General features: G+C 51.9%; 1 protein-coding gene across 1 annotated transcript in view; it reads right to left on the bottom strand.

The window, feature by feature from the left end:
- AMOT (angiomotin) overlaps window positions 1-14,159 on the bottom strand; it is a 66,130-nt gene extending 51,971 nt beyond the window's left edge. Inside the window, exon 1 of the mRNA XM_063313292.1 lies at window positions 14,140-14,159. The gene's annotated coding sequence lies outside the window, so the exon portion shown is untranslated. The remainder of the gene's footprint in view (window positions 1-14,139) is intronic.
- Between the last annotated feature and the right edge of the window lie 1,801 nt (window positions 14,160-15,960).

A 15,960-nucleotide genomic window follows, 5' to 3' on the forward strand; every position in this document is an offset into this window, starting at 1 on the left:
AGAACTGTACTGGAGCCAAATCATTTTCTGTTTTAGCAACAGCAGCAACAATAAAAAAAAACCCTCCTTCAGGTTTCCCCCAAATGAGGTGATGCAACCCTTGAACAGAATTTAGGTACAGGATAAGATCCCTGCACCTAATGATCATCACCATGCATGACACAGGTGGCTGATCCGCAGTGAGTCCCACCCTTGGAGCTCCACCAAGCAGCTGGAGCTGGCTGAGGAACTTCAAGGTAAGAGAAAGACACCCAGCCCTCTAAACCAGTGTTTTTCAACCATGGCAACTTGAAGATAGGTGGACTTCAACTCCCAGAATTCTCCAGCCAGCATGGCTCATGAAAACCCAGCTTCACTCAAGAATGAGATTGGAGTCAACAGCACTGTCACAGGCCAGCATGACTGACCGGGCAGACAGAAAAACAGAATTCCCCGCATCCTGGGAACTCATCTGCTAATGGGGGGGGGGGGGGAGGGGGCAAAAAGCAAGCATCATTCAGCATAAGCAACACTCTGATTCCGATATGCAGATCACAAAGCCTGCTGGAATAAAATGTCTTCCCAGTTTTAGGCAGTGTTACATATTACTCTCTCCTTCCCTTATGAAAGTGCAAATGTACTCCCACCGTCAAACATGCCAATCCACTCTATTTTAAACAGAACTGTGTCCACCCTGAGGAGGAGCTCTTTACACCCACCACCCTGTTAGGTAAGAATATGGCTATAACATTATAGCCTTTTTTTAAAAAAAAAAACTGTACATGGAGTAAAAACTGTTTCTACTACAGCATCACATTTTGTTTTTTACCATGCCGACTCAATGAGCATCAGTGAGAGGTGAGGGGGGGAATGCCTCTATCAAAGACAGAGACAAAGACAGTGATTTGCAGCCTCAGACCCTCCGCAGGACGCAGTGCTATGGGAGATTTATTTTATTTTATTTATTTTCTATGCTGTCTTTATTATTTTTATAAATAACTCAAGGCGGCGAACATACCTAATACTCCTTCCTCCTCCTATTTTCCCCACAAAAACAACCCTTTGAGGTGGGCTGGGCTGAGAGAGGGACTGCCCAGCCGGCTTTCATGCCCAAGGCGGAACTAGAACTCACAGTACAGATTTTAAGGATGCCAACCCAAGAAAGCCAGTCAAGATGGTCCTAGTCATCAGTAGTTTGTAAGAAGAACGTTTGTTAAAAAATAATTATTTTTACAAAAAACTTGCTGCGCAATGAACCCGGTGGCTCATTTTTAACCATTTCTCATAACCAAACCCTTGACACAACTCATTGCGGCAAGCTAGCGTTCCACCACTAAGCTTCCCCAGACAATGGCTTTTCCACAGCAATGGCAACTGGCTACAAAGGACTGTAGTGGACGTATTTGCTGGGGTGGCGAAAGACCAGCAGCTCAGATTCCCCAGCAGAGCTGCTCTGCCCGCCAAGCCCAGCGAGGAGTGGGCCCTGCCCACAGGATCAACCTTGCCAGGTTCGTCCTATCCAAGAATCAAGGAGGACCATGCGGGAAAGAGCCCAATTGGTGTCACACCCCACTGTGGGAACTCAGAAGCCACTTGTGGGGTGGAGCACCCGCCCCACAACATTCTTCTCCTCCCTGCCCTGCCTCCCAGCCTGGGAATAAGTGGAGATGGAGCTTCCAGATACATCCAGGAGGGCCAACGGCAGAAGATGCTCTGCCTCAAACAACTGACGGCACTTAACCCCCGCTTGCAGCCCGGGGCCCTTTAGATGGACTCCAACTCCCCGCTCTCCAAGAAGCAGGGCTCAGCCCTTCGGAAAGTCCGGAAAGTCCGCAGTCTGGGTCAGGCTGACAGAGCTCCTTTCTTTGTTCCACGCACTCTGAGCCTGGGCGTCCAGCATGGCATGGCTGGTCAGAGCGCAGAAAGCCAAGGTCGCAGGAGCCAGCACGGCTCCCCCGGGCCCTCAACCGCCTGAGGGCAGATGCAAGGCGTCCCCGGCTCGCTCCTTCGGGGCAGCTGAGCAGGGATCCGCCGCCAACACCTGGCTCTGTAAACTCTCCCCAACTACCGTTTCGCTGCGGCTCACGGGAGACACCCAAACTGCCCGGGTCCGCAGATCCCGAAGTTCGTCAACCACGACGGCTGGACTTGCACGCCGCGCTAAGCCACCACCGGACAAAGCCCGCGGGGCGCAGCCAGCCGGCGCGCGCAGGGGGAGGGAGGAGCCCCCGGGCAGCGGCGCTCGCCTGACAGCCGCGGGAGGCTCCGCGCGGCCCCCGCCCGAGGCCGGGAGAGGCGGGCAGGGAGGGGGCGGGGAGGCGTTTGGGCAGGGGGCGAAGCCGGGCGCCCGGCTCCCGCGCCGCCGGCGGGGAAAGGTCGAGGGAAGAGAGGAAAGCCGACGTCGTGAGAGTCGGGGGGGGGGGGGCAACAAAAGAGACCCTCCTGCGCCGATCGCGACGCCGGCCGAAAGAAAGCGAAGCACCTTCTCGACGTGCGCGCCGCGCGCCACAAACGCCAACGCGTTACTCCCCCCTTCGCGGTACTTGAGCCCCGCTGCAAAAGCCCCCCCGGCAGCCTTTTTTGGGGGGTCCACCCAGGCGCTCCCCGCCCGCCAGTCCCCGTCAGGCGGGGAGCCGAAGTCTCCGGGCTCCGGAGGGCGCGTCCCGACCCAGCCCCGGCCCGAGCGAGGCTTACCGGGGCGCCCAGGGCGGCGGGCGGGTGGGCAGCTCGCGCTCCTGCGCCCGGTCCTGCCGGCCGGGACAAAGGCGGCCGGGCTCAGCGGGAGCGCAGCACCGAAGCCAACGCAGCCGCCGCGCGCGGCGAGGAGCCCATCGCCGCGTCTGCAGGAAGCTCGGCCGGCCGGGGCGGGCAGGCGGCGCCCACCGTCTTCAGCGCCGCGCCCGGGGCAACATGGCCGGGCGAGCAGCTGGAAGCGGCGGCTCCGCGGCGCTACAACGTTGCCAAGCCCGTCGCCCTCGCCGCCCCTGCTGCCGCTCCGCAGCGCAGCCTCCCCTCCTCGCAGCGCCAGCGGGGCGGGCAGGAAAGCCTGCCCGGAGCCACCCGCCGCCCGCTCACTGGCCCGCGCCCGCCCCGCCGCGGACGGCGGTTGGCCGGCCGGCCTGCCAGTCCCGCCCCTCGAGAGAAGGGGGAGCGAGCCAGACAAGGGGCCATTGTCGCCGTCCGGGAAAGCCCGCTCGCCTGAGCCCCGGGCGCCCTCCACAGGCCGTGGGCGCCGGCCCCAACATCGCCGGCCGGCGGGCGCCCGCTGGAGCAAGGGCCGAGGCGCGCACGCCGCCAGCCCCCTCCCTTAGAGCCGCCGGGTCTCTGTTGAGCTTGGCGCGCCCGACCCTTTCACCACGACCCCGCACAGGCGCCGCGGGCGCACCCTCAGCCGAAGTGCAGCTGAGCGCTGCAACTGGCGAAGCCCAAAGGAGCAAACCCAGCTTTACGGTCGTGCAGATGGGCCCTTCGGCGGAATGCCACCGTGGAGCCCAGAGCTTTGGGGGTGGCTTGTGCGAGGACCCTGCAAGGGACCCCTGCCCAGCGCCCCTCGGCCCCCTGTCCCACTGCTGGCGAGCACCGCCTCCTCCCAGGGGGCAGCCCTCCCTCTGGGATGCTCGTCCCCGCTGCCCTCCAGAAGCCGGATTCACCTGCGCTCCTTGAGACTCCTTGGGGGGGGCGGGGCCATCCCCAAACAGCCAGAGCAGACCCGGCTCTCCCAGCAGTCTCGGATCCAGGCCAGCTGCTTTGCAGCCGAGGTCCTGAGGAGGGTTCTCGGGGTGCAAGGCAGGCAACCGCCCGGGATGCAGCCGAAACTCTGCCCTCCGGCTTCTGGCCCCTCCAACAAAGCAAAGCAAGGAAATAGTGGAGTGGCTCCTCAGAGGTAGCCCCCTCCCGGTTGCTCAGCTTGAGAAGCCACATCCACGATTAGAACATTTCCACTGAAAGAGACCAGCTTCCTTCTTGCAAACATCATCCCTTCCGGACATTCTGATCCGAGAACAGGCACGCAGGCTCTCATTTAAAGTGACAAGGATGCCCGAGCGTGCGCTTGTTACTGGAGCTCATTAGCTTTGCTAAACTATGGTTTTCAAAACCATGGCTTGTGGAATATGCCACAATAACCGTGAGAGATGAACTGCAGTGGCCAGGATCAGGCGATCCTGGAGGCTAAAACTGAGCTACCTTATTGCTTATTATGACGTAGAAAGGCATAGGGCAGCCTGGCAACTTGTGGACTTCAACTCCCAGAATTCCCCAGCCAGCATGGCGTTGAAGTCCACCCATCTTCAAGTGGCCAAGGCTGAGAAACCCTGCTCTAAGCTATCTGTGGTGGATTTGGAATGGCCTCAGGGCAGCTTCTTTGTTTTGGGGGTGGGAAGAAAACAAAGCCCACAAAAACCCAGCTTCACTCAAGAATGAAGTTGGAGTCAATAGCACCACTACATGCCAGCATGACCAACCAAATAACAGCTCTAACCTGGGTTTTCCAAACCTTCATCTAAGGGTAGATGCCGGTGTGGTATAGTGGTTAAGGTGCTGGGCTAGGGCCAAGGAGAGCCAGGTTCAAGTCCATCCCTAGCAATGGAAATTCAAGGACTGAGTTTACTTCAGGACAAAGATCATCATCAGCACATTATCAATGTGCTGATGATGCTTGATTACGTATCTCCCCGCTGGTCTGAGTGGGGAATGCAGTGGAGGCGCCAAACCGAAGGTTGTCAGGGTGGGGAGAAAACGGATGCAGACTCAGTTCGGTCCGAGGCCTGCTGATTCTGGGGTAGCACCAACACCAAGGGCAGGATTGTTGCTCCCCCGGGAAGAGCAGGCTCACAATTTGTGGGCCCTCCTAGAGCTCCTGCTGGAAGGGGTGGGAACCGTGGCCCCGAGTGCCTTTGCCCAGCTCTGTCTGGTGGGCCAGCTGTGGCCTCACTGACGCTGGGAAGCCCTGAAGGAGCTCCTTTATTATACTTATTTAATGGATTTACAGGGCCACCCAACTCCCAACAATGTGAACAACAACAACAACAAAACAACCATTCAGTGTTAAAAAAGGACAGCCGGATATATAAAATACAAATTAGCAACTAAACAGGGTAATTGGACAACGGAAACTGGATCCAAACGCCTGGGGAAAAAGCCAGGTCTTAACAGTTTTTCTAAAGCCAAACAGAGTTGGGATCCATCCTAAACAGTATGGGGGGAGGGGGAGAGATCATGCCAGAGAACAGGGGCAGCTATGGAAAAGGCATGCTTTCTAGGTCCCATAAGATGGCAATGTTTAGAAGAACCCTGGAGCGTGCCCTTCCTATGCAAGAGTGTGGGGCAGACAGATGTTCTTGGGAGCCAGGGGTCCCGCAAATAACCCAGTCGTGTGCCATGCGAGGCTTTAAAGGCGATAACCATCACCCTGAATCATACCCGGAAGCCTCTTGGGAGCCGGCACAGCTGACAGAGTAGTGGTCTTACATGGGTGTAACAAGCTGCACCCGTAACTATCTGTGCCACCTCACTCTGGAGAAGATGGAGCTTCCAGACGGCCTTCAAGGGCAGCTCCATATCAAGCATGTTGCAATAACCCAACTGGGAGGCGACTAAGGCGTGAGTGACCATGAGCAAGGTCCCCGGGCCCAGGAACAGGCACAACTGGCGCACAAAATGCGGTTGTGCAAAGGCCCCTGTACCCCACCTGGAACCAAAGAAGGAAGCATCTCTGCCTCTGTCATCTTGCCATTGGATTACTGAGATTCACGGGGCTGCCCTGGAGGGACACCTGGACACTTCAGCACATACCCAAGGCAGCAGCCAGTGTGCGCCGGCTGAGGCTGTCTTCCTCCTGCCAGCCCTGCGTGCATCTCTACTGTAACAGCTGCATGGTCTTCCAATGTGTTTCCAAGTTCACTTGAAGGTGCTGGTCATTATCTATGAAGTCTGACATGGTTCAAGGCCCAGGGAGCTACGAGGCTGCCTTTCCCAGATGGATTTTGCCTGCCCAACCAGAGGAAACAGAGAATGTCTGCTGAATGCCTGTCTCCCCGCTTGCCACGGGCAAAGGCAGCAGGCAGGGATTCTGTGGAACTCCCACTCTTACAATGTCCTGCAGCTTGTAAGGACTTGGCTGTTTTGCACTGTGGCTTAACGAAATGGCCTAATTCATACAGCATGCTAAGACAATGGCGACTCTGTTGTGGGAACCCAGCCGTATGGTCTGGGCCAGTGGAGGGGGGGAGGCAGGTAAGCAGAAGAAGTAAGGGAGGGGTGCAAGCTCTGGAAGGAAAGGAAAATGGGCAGAGTCCCAAGAAAATATCCTGAAACTTTATGTATTTTAATTATACACCCCAAATGTGAGATATAAGACATATAAAATAACAATAATGGGATTAAAAAAACCCTAAAACCTAAAAGACTTCATTGCAGCAAGGATGGTATTTGGATAATAAAGTTTGTGATGCCTTCCTGGTCCCTGTCTGAATCAGGGAGATGGCCCCAGATTCCTCTCCTTAACCACACTTTAGATCAGTGTTTCTCAACCTTGGCAACTTTAAGATGTGTAGACTTTCAGAATTCCCCAGCCAGCCAGGCCCCGCTCTGCCCGCTGTCCTAAGAACCTCTCTTCAGGACAGTGAAAACCTGGAAAAAACGGGGAGGGGAAAAAGCATGGGTGATCTTCTAGCAGTGCCCTGACCAGGGACCAGGTTATATTCTTGGAAGGGAAGATGTGAGGAGGCATCTGATGTGCAAGTTGCCTCTCAAAGGGCTGTCACAGGGAAGGTGGGTGAATTTATTCCCCATAGGTGGAAATGTAGCAGAGAGAGAGATCCATACTCAAAATAAGGAGGAATTTTCTGACTATGAAAGCCATTAAGCTGCCTCCCAGAGTTGTGGGGCTCCATCGCTGGAGGTCTTCAAACAAGATTCCTGCCCCAGGCAGGGACTGGACTAGAAAACCTCCAAGGTCCCTTCCAACCCCAGGATTCTATGGTTCTGCGACATTCCAGCTCCCAACATCAAAAGCATCTCCTATCCTATCAAGATGCACAGTGCCTTGGCCTGTGTAAAATCCACAAGCTTGCAACTATTTTGTAAAGTAGTTTGTTCTCGTAAGACGATTGCTTCCGTGAATTTTGGATATATTTTCTCCATCCTGGACAAAACGACCACTACTGCGTCTTATGCCTTCACATGTGACTCACTGATCCTAACGAGGGAATCGGAAATGTTCCCACCAGGCCATTTCATCAGGGCACAGAAAAGGTGCCTGTTTCGCTCTCTGGCAATTCTGCTCTGACTTGGAGGATTAAAGCAGCTTCCCACCAGCCATCATTAAGGACAGAAAAGCAGATTTGGCAACCATCTTTCCTTCATGGAAGGAAACAAGAGTGTGCTGAGTGTTTCACTCAAGAAAGCCGGGCCTGAGAACTCGAGCCAAGCAGGAAAAGAGCAAAGAAAGAAAGCAGGACATCCCAAGCCCCTTTTGCCAAGCATTTCTCCCCCACCCCCGCTGCCCCCCCGCCCTTCCTGAGCCATGGCACACTCCAAGGGCCAGCCAGATAAAGGAAGTTTGCAATTTTTCCATGAATAGATCATGCTACAATGTCAGAATGCAGGAAACGCCACAGGAAGGGCTCTGAAAAACCACTCAGCTCCAGCCAGTTTTTCAAGTTACACAACTAAGCAAAAGGTTACTTCAGATCCAGAGAACAGAATGGAGAACAGACGCGCTACTTTGGACACCATCGAGAATTTTGTTTCTGCTGCCGCTGCCCAGAGGAATGCAGCTGGAAAAGAGACACCTCCAATTACCAGCAGGCTATGCAAAGGGGATGGGGCTGAGCAAAGGGCACCCCAAAGGAAAGCAGCCCACCGTCCCACAGATTCGCCTCCTCCAGCATTTTCCAGAGGGGAGATGTGCTCATCTTCTGCAGCCCAGCTCTTGCTGTGCCTTAAAGATGAACATCTGCAAGGTTGCCTACATTTGTGTGGCTTATGAGTTACGCAAGTAAAGCCCTACTGAGGGGGTGGGGAGGATGGAAAGCAGGGGAGGCACGTGGAAAGGTGAGACAGCATTGCTGTAGAAGGTTAGGCATAACGCAGCAGGGCAGGTGTCCGAGCACCGAAGAACTAGGAGGGCTAAGATGCCTCACCCAAGAGACCCTATGAAATCCCCTAGTGAATTCCTGCTTGGACACTTTGTAGGAAAAGGGTGCTGGTTACCAGCTATAAACCCCTTCAAGGCATAGGGCCTGATTACCTGGGGGACCCCCTTTCCAATTCTTTCAGCCTGTCCGGTGAGACCTGGTGGCGTGGGTGTGCTATGGGTCCCTCTGATTGAACAGGGTCACCCTGCGGGATCCAGGAGCCAAGCTTTCTCTGTTGTGGCGCCCATCTTCTGAAACAGCCTCCCCCAGAGATCCAGATGGCCCCCACCCTGATGAGGTTCCAAAAGTCCTTGAAAAACTGATTGTCCTTCCAGGCAGGCTGGACAACCCCTGGCATCCAAATATACCGTGGAGAACTGCCCTGTCTCAAATCTGCCATGCCGCTTTGGCACTTCCCAGCTGCTCGCTGTTTCTAACGTTTCACCCACAGGACGATTCCATAAGGAGAGGCCGCCCTTGTGGGGAGCTCTGGCTGTCCCCCAGCACCCTCCAGGCCAGCCCCCGCAGCCCCTGGCCATTCTGTTGTGGGTCAGGGTGGTGGTTGAACCCCAGCATTCTGTTTGTATGCTCTCTCTGGGCTGCTCATGATTTTTTTTCTTTTGTTGCATTGCTCCGACCTTTTAAATTGTAAGCCACCCAGTGTTGTTAGCAGTTGGGAAGCCTTTAAATTGCATCACTAAATAAATCAATATCTGAAAATGCAACTGTCCATTTAGGTCTTTCCAAGCATTGCCTCTAATTTAACAGGATGTCCCAAGAGCTTTATTAAGGAAGAGAAACTTCTTGAGCAATTATAAACTGCAGTCAGAAGCCAGAAATTCCTGCTTCTTAGCTTTCTGTCATATCAAAGCCAACTCGACTTGTAATGGGCGCTTTCTCTAAATTCTCTTCCTTTGCTCCTAGCGATCCAAGGTAGGCTGTATATAATATACACTTACTTATCTCAGTTACAGAACAGGCAGCATTTAAATACAGAACTGCAAAATCTCCCCACCCAATTCGGCACAATCAGGTGAACTGACCATTCAGAGCCTCTGTATGGAGTCTAAAGTGGCCAGTGGCCATTAGCCCGTGTCTCTCTGTGGTAACAGCAGGAAAACATCTGGCTTCTGGGGTCTGTGTAGGATTGGCTTTCTGTTAAAAAGCTCTACGTTCACACCCCAAAATTCAAGAACCACTTCAAAATAAAGGAGACTTGAAGTTAGACATTCACAGAAATAAGGAATAGAATGCCTTTAGTTCCAAATCAGCCAAATACTGTTTTTGGTATAAAAAATAAATGTATTCCACACAAAAATAAATCAGTAGTTGAATAAAATCACTCCAATCTAACTTTTTGTTGTTGTTAATTTAAACGGTCTAATGCAGTGTTTCTCAACCTTGGCAGCTTGAAGATGTGTGGAATTCAACTCCCAGAATTCCCCAGCCAGCCTTGCACTGTTCTAACGAGATGGCAGTGAACTGTGACTATGGTTGGAACAGGGAAAAACTCCTGCCAATCTACTACAAACCAGCCCAAGATTTATCACTGGACCTGCCTTCAGCCTAGCTGTATTCCTCTGGAGCTATCTAGACAGCAGCAGCCACAAATAGTTTATTGCAACCAACATTAGCCCTCAGGAGTCCAAGGCTAAATGGAACCCATTTAGGATCAGAAACAGTGAGCAAGCTGCAGAAGAGGAGCTTTCTGTGTGTGCCAAGAGCTAAAGGTCTGGTTAGCCATTGCTGGGGACCGGATGATTAGAGCTGAAGAATTTTCAGCTGAATCCAGCCAAGAGGCTCTCACAGAATCATAGAGTTAGAAGGGGCCTAAGCGGTCATCAAGGCCAACCCCCTGCACATTGCAAGATTCACTACACCATCCCCAACAGATGACGATCCAGCCTCTGTTTGAAAACCTCCAGCGACACCTCCCATATGAAACAAAAGAGCAGGACAGTAAATGGGGTGGGGACCATTCAGTGCAATGCTTGCACTGAAATAGCCACACTTCCTTTAAGAAGCCTGAGGACTAGCCAATGTAACAACCCTTTTGAAGGCAAGAGAAATCACAAGGAGACATCACTTGCTGCAGCAAGAGGCTACAATGAAAGGTCACTGGCCATGGGAAGGCTGACATGGCATCAAGTGTAAAGCTATTGTTTGGAGATTTCCTTTTAAAAACATTATTAGCACATACATTCTCAGAGTACAGTAATGTAAAATTGCTTTGGAACTGGAAAATTAATTAGATTAGAAAGGTAGCACCTCCTATTGGTAATGCATGGCTCCATACCATTAAAAAACAAAGCATAACCAACTTCAGTTAAATCCAACTTACTTTTCCTTAAAATAAGAAAGAACTCTTCTGTAATTATTCTCTACTTATAAGGCCTCCTTTCCATAATTTCTTTTTCTTTATGCCCACAAAGTCTATCCCAAAGTTGCCAAAGAAATGTAGTTTTTAATTTGATAAAAGAGAGGAAATTATTGAAGGGGAATAACTATATTAATTGAAATTAATGAATTTAATTTAATGTAATTTAAATTAAAATGGAACAAAATCAATTTTGTTCCATGTCCAGTGGGGAGGGGGCAAAAAAAAAAAAGTCAAGATGGCCACAGCTCTGTGATGTAAAAAAGGCTCCGTCCTGTGGTTGTGGCCATCTTGACTTTTTTGCCACCTTTGAGTTGCTCCTGTCCGGACTGTGCAGTTTTAAGAAGATCTGATCCAGAACACCAGACAACCAAATACAGACCTTGGTGTGGTAATAGTAATACCACGGTGCTACAAGAACCGGGTGGACTAATGGCCAGTGAGGATGAAGCTTCAAGTCTGGAACAATCCAGAGGGGAGCGAAGACATGCTCTGTGAACAGGTGTCTCTTGGGTCCACCCAGGTCAGGGTTCCTCAACGTTGGCGACTTTAAATGCTGGCTAGGGAATTCTGGGAGTTGAAGTCCACACATTGCTGAGGTTGAGAAACCCTGACCTAGGTGGATCTTGCCCGTAACACGGGTGGCTGAATACCGTGAGGGGTCTATCGATCCCTTGCAGACAGAACAACTTTATGAGCTGCCTGCGGTCTTTCCAGTCTGGTGACCATATAAACCTGATCCATAATAATATTACCAGAAACAATGATAATATGCTTGGTCTAATAATAATGATCTCTTAACAATCCACCTCTGTAAAACAACCTAATTCATTGGCTGGTTCTGACCTGGGCTCCCCCCACCCCACCCCCCCATGCACAAACACTCCAGGGTAGTCAGTTGGCTGCCACTTTTAAGAATATCTGAACCACGGTAAAGCCATAACAAAGGATTCACACAAGCTTAAGCACAGAAGAGAAGAGCAAAGAGGCTGATGAGGGAATGAAAGAGTTGACTATGTTTTTAGCCTTGAGAAACGAAGACCGTGGTGTGGGAACATGAGAACCTGCTTCATAAACCTGTCAAAAAATTACAGAGGACACAGCCAGGATCTGCTCTCAAGTTCCAGATGTAGAATAATGGATTGAAGTTAAAGGAACAGAGATGCCAGAAGAATGTCAGAAATGCTTCCTAACAGTAAAAGCAGCAACAGTTTAATTAGATCTGTTCAAGCAGGAACAGAACACCCCTGCGTCTAGGATGCTTTAATTTGGGGACCTGCATGGAGCGGGGGTGGGACTTGGGGCCTGAATGGCCTGTGTCTACTCTAGGATCCTAAGAGGCTCTGGGCAAGTTAAGGAATAACCCGTTTTATTTTAAATGTGTTATCTTTTGTGGATCTCAACCTAACATCAGAAATACAAATGAAGTCCTGAGAGAAGGGATTACGTTTTTAAGTATTCATAAATATTGGGTGGGGGGGTGGAGAGAGGGAAAAGAGCGGTTAGGAAGGACATCTGAGGGACCAGCTCTCCCATGAACCATCCCAATTATTTAGATTCACACACATCAGAAGAGGCTCTCCTGGAGTTGCTAGGAGCTTCCCTGCTTAGCATCCTGCAGAGGGTCTTCTCCAGCGTAGCCTCCAAGACAGGGAAAGCTTTCCCCAAGGCATTCGGTCTGCCCTCACCCACTGTGTAGGCCAGGGTGGGCTTCTCAACCTTGGCAACTTTAAGATGAGTGGGCCTCAACTCCCAGAATTCCCCAGCCAGCACTGGGAATTGCTGGCTGGAGAATTCTGGGAGTTGAAGTCCACTCATCAAAGTTGCCATGGTTGAGTGGTAGAGAGAACAAGAGAGCTTCTGTATCAGCTGCTTTTAGAAGAGTATACAGGAAAGAACCTTTCTCGGCAAATATTTCCAAAATCTTCCCCAATGAAGGTAAAGTAAAATAAACCCCATCCCCACCTGTAAGAAGATCCCTCCTGGACAGAGCCTCTGCATGACTGTTAACTGCCTGCCTCTTGGCCAAGAGCTGGACACTGCCCTGACTGTGACATCACAGTGACATCATAATCTTCTCTTTGCCTTCAGCTCTGGCTGCCTCCAGAGGAGGACAGTGCCAGGACACCTTGGCAACGGAGGCCTCGGGCATCCGGCTCGGGCTGGGAGCCCTTGGGGGTCATGCCCAGCCCTTAATGTTTGCTAGGAACCCGGGGCCCTCAGTGGAAAGGAACCATGATGCAAAGCCAGTGAGACGGCTGGGGTTTTTTAGATTATGCCAGGCCCATGTAGGGTTTTCTGCCTCAGCCCAGTGAAAAATGGCGCTATTGCTTTTCAACCCTAGGGCTCAAAGATGGTGTTTGTCTTGAAAGGCCGGATTGAGATAAGGTTCTAACCCTTTGCTGCCACCTAATGGCTGCCCAGAACTTTGCACCCAGGGTTGATAGTCCTAGACTGGGGGCAGCCTATTGCCTTGTGGTGGCAGGTTGCCCACCAGAGCCATAACCTAAGGCTGGCTCTGGTGGGCAACCTGAGTGGAGCAGTTGGGTCACTGAAGACTTGGCCCGCATCCCATCCTCAGCTGGCTGGGGAATTCTGGGACTTGAAGTCCACACATCTTCAAGCTGCCAAGGTTGAGAAACACTGATGTAGGCTAAAGCTCTTCTCATTCACCAAGCTGTTCACTGTTATTTACTGATTTTAATTTTGCCTTGATAGTGATAGTTTTTATCCTTATGTGTTATAATTCATATTTTCTTCTTGCTGTAAGCTGCCTTGAGTGTTGCTTAAGGAGAAGGTGGGATGATTGATAAATGAGTAAATAAACAGCGAAAGAACCCAAACTGCTTTGGAAGTTGATGGCGGAGAGATCTGGATTATAGTGACTCATATTCAGGCTCATTCGAAATGAACAGGGGATTCCCCTGTTTTGGGAAGGAGATTTCACTATTCCGGGAAAAGAAGGACCAGAAACGCCAACCCTCAACCTGAGGGTGGCAGAGCTGCAGGGGCTCCCTAGCTCTCCTGGCCATGGCAGGATGCCAACGCGGGCCTTCCGCTGCGAACTAGGCACCTTCGCCCACAGGAAGGCTCGCTGCTCCCCCGCCCTGGCCGACCTCCAGAGGCACCGGGCGCTCTTCCAGTCCGCAGTCCCCACCCTCTGCCCGCCAGGACGGGCGCTTTGCGAGCTGCGGCCCAGGAGAGGCGGCGGACTCCGGGGGAAGGCCGAGCTACCTGCCCCGCCTCACCTGGCCGGCGCAGGAAGTTGGGGACTTTCCCCAGGCCCGCAGCTTTGCGCAAGGGGCGTCTTCCCCCGCTCCGCCTCGGCCGAGAAAGGGCCTTCCCCCCTCGCGGGCAGCGGCGAGCCTCCGGGGAGGGCCGGGAGGCGGCTGCTGCTCCTTCGCGCCGGGGCCCCCAGGCGCCCGCGTCTCCCACCGCCCCGCTCAAGAGAAGCGCCGGCGCGGGAGGACGGGCAGGAGACACGCGCCGACTCTCGCCCGCGCCTCCTGGGCGAGCCGGCGCTCCGGATCCGCTCCTGCGCGGCCTTTTGGGGAGGCGAGGGGGGAAGCCGCGCATCCAGCCCCCAGACCCCCACCCGGCGCACCCTTGGCAAGCCCCCGCCCCGCCGCTCCCGGGGCTCCTTACCGCGCGCCTCCCGGCTCCTCCGCCGCTTCCCCGGAGGAGGCGCGGGCGGCGACTCGGGAAGGGGCGTCCGCGGGGCGCGTTCACTCTCGTCCGCCCGTTTCAATGAGGATTCCCAGCATGCCTCGAAAGGCCAGGTGCGCCGCAAAGCCTTTCGGGAATTGGAGTCCCCCGCCACTCCGCGACGGGCTCCAGCAAGGTCGCCTGTCTTTACCTGGCGAGGTGGGAGGTCGCGGCCCCCCCCCCGCCTCTTCGGCTTTTGCGGCCCCCGAACCTAGACGGGTCACGGGGCAGTTCCGGGCGGGGGGCTGGAGGGGGGAAGCCCGGAGGTCGCGCCAGATGCCGCGGACTTGATCTCGGCGCGTCGGCAGAGCTGAGCCCCGGAGGTGGCGGCAAAGGTGGTCTTTTTGGGATGAAGTCTAGGCCTTCTTTTAAAACAGTAGCGGTGCTCTTAATCTAGGTTTTTAAAATTTGACTGCGTTCTAGGTTGTTTTCCATTAACGTGAAGACTTGTTTAAGCCAAAAGGGTTTACAGAAACAACTTTCATACCATTGTTTTACAAAAGAAAATTGGCAAATGAAAACAGCTCTGAACAGCTGTAAAATACTGATGTAAAAATGTTTAATATAAATGAACCCATGCTTAGATTCCACTTTTTCAAGCAACCACCCGGATCTCTCTGATCAACTATACCAAAAATTGTATTTTGCTTTTAAGCACGCCCCCCCAATCCCTGCAAAGATGCTGGCCGGATTGGAGTGGCTGCCTTTGGGTGCATTCAGCCACTTATGACTCACAAGTTTGAATTGCACTACTGAATTATCCTCCCCACTGAATTTTGCAACTCGTGTCACCTATTTCATAATTTCTTTGATTTTACTTTTACTTTTAAATGCTTCAACTTCATTTTCAAATTCCTTTGAGGACTTGCCAATCTAGGGTTTCTTTAATGTTTAGTTACTCAATATAAATCTTTTCATACTCCCATAAAGCTTTCGTATGCCAACATCCTGCACCTGCCTCACCAGCCCAGCTATTTGCTTCTAAGACCCATCACAATTAAAAAGAATTTTTTTTTTTACCGGTGTCAGTATATATACTTAACGGGAGACCTATTTTCAGGCACTGAAGAAACTCTATATTAATATTTAATTTAAACAAGTGGGAAAGGGCAATTCTACCTTCCCCCCCATTTTTGGAAGAAGTGGTAGTTCAAGCCTTTTTCGTCCTCCAAATAAGGCATGAAATTGAACAAAAACTGTTAGTAACACTCCAAGTCACAGAAGAACTTACTTTTGTGGGCAGACTGAACGACTGAGGCAACATCACACATTATGTGAGAAATAAAAACAAATGTTGCTAAAAAGCTTCTGAGTGGACATTTTAGATTTCACAAGGGCAATTTATCTGCTTTAAAGAAAATAAACCAAACGTAGCTCACCTTTGTTTAAAATAACAGTGGCAGTCATCAGCGGACTTGGGAAATACCTTGTACAGACTGCACACACTTCGCATTAGGATTCCCCCCCACACACAAAAGAGGAGAATTAGGAAGTTAAAAATTTTGTGCAGACATAAGCATTTACTTTCTTTACATCTCAGCCTGTAGCAACAACAAATACTTTAAACTCCAAACATCAGTGAAAACCAAAGGGGATATTCTGAATGTTTGCTGCACTCTTAGTAACTGGAAAGCATTCAAAGCCCAAGTTTTCCCCAGAAATGCTAAGGATATAGCCAGTCCTTAAAACAACTCCTGGGAGATATTATAATTGATATAACCTCGGTGCTAATTAATGTGAAATTTAGAGAAAACACACATA

This window comes from Candoia aspera, chromosome 12, assembly GCF_035149785.1.
Source record: "Candoia aspera isolate rCanAsp1 chromosome 12, rCanAsp1.hap2, whole genome shotgun sequence".
In the NCBI taxonomy this organism is placed as follows: domain Eukaryota; kingdom Metazoa; phylum Chordata; class Lepidosauria; order Squamata; family Boidae; genus Candoia; species Candoia aspera.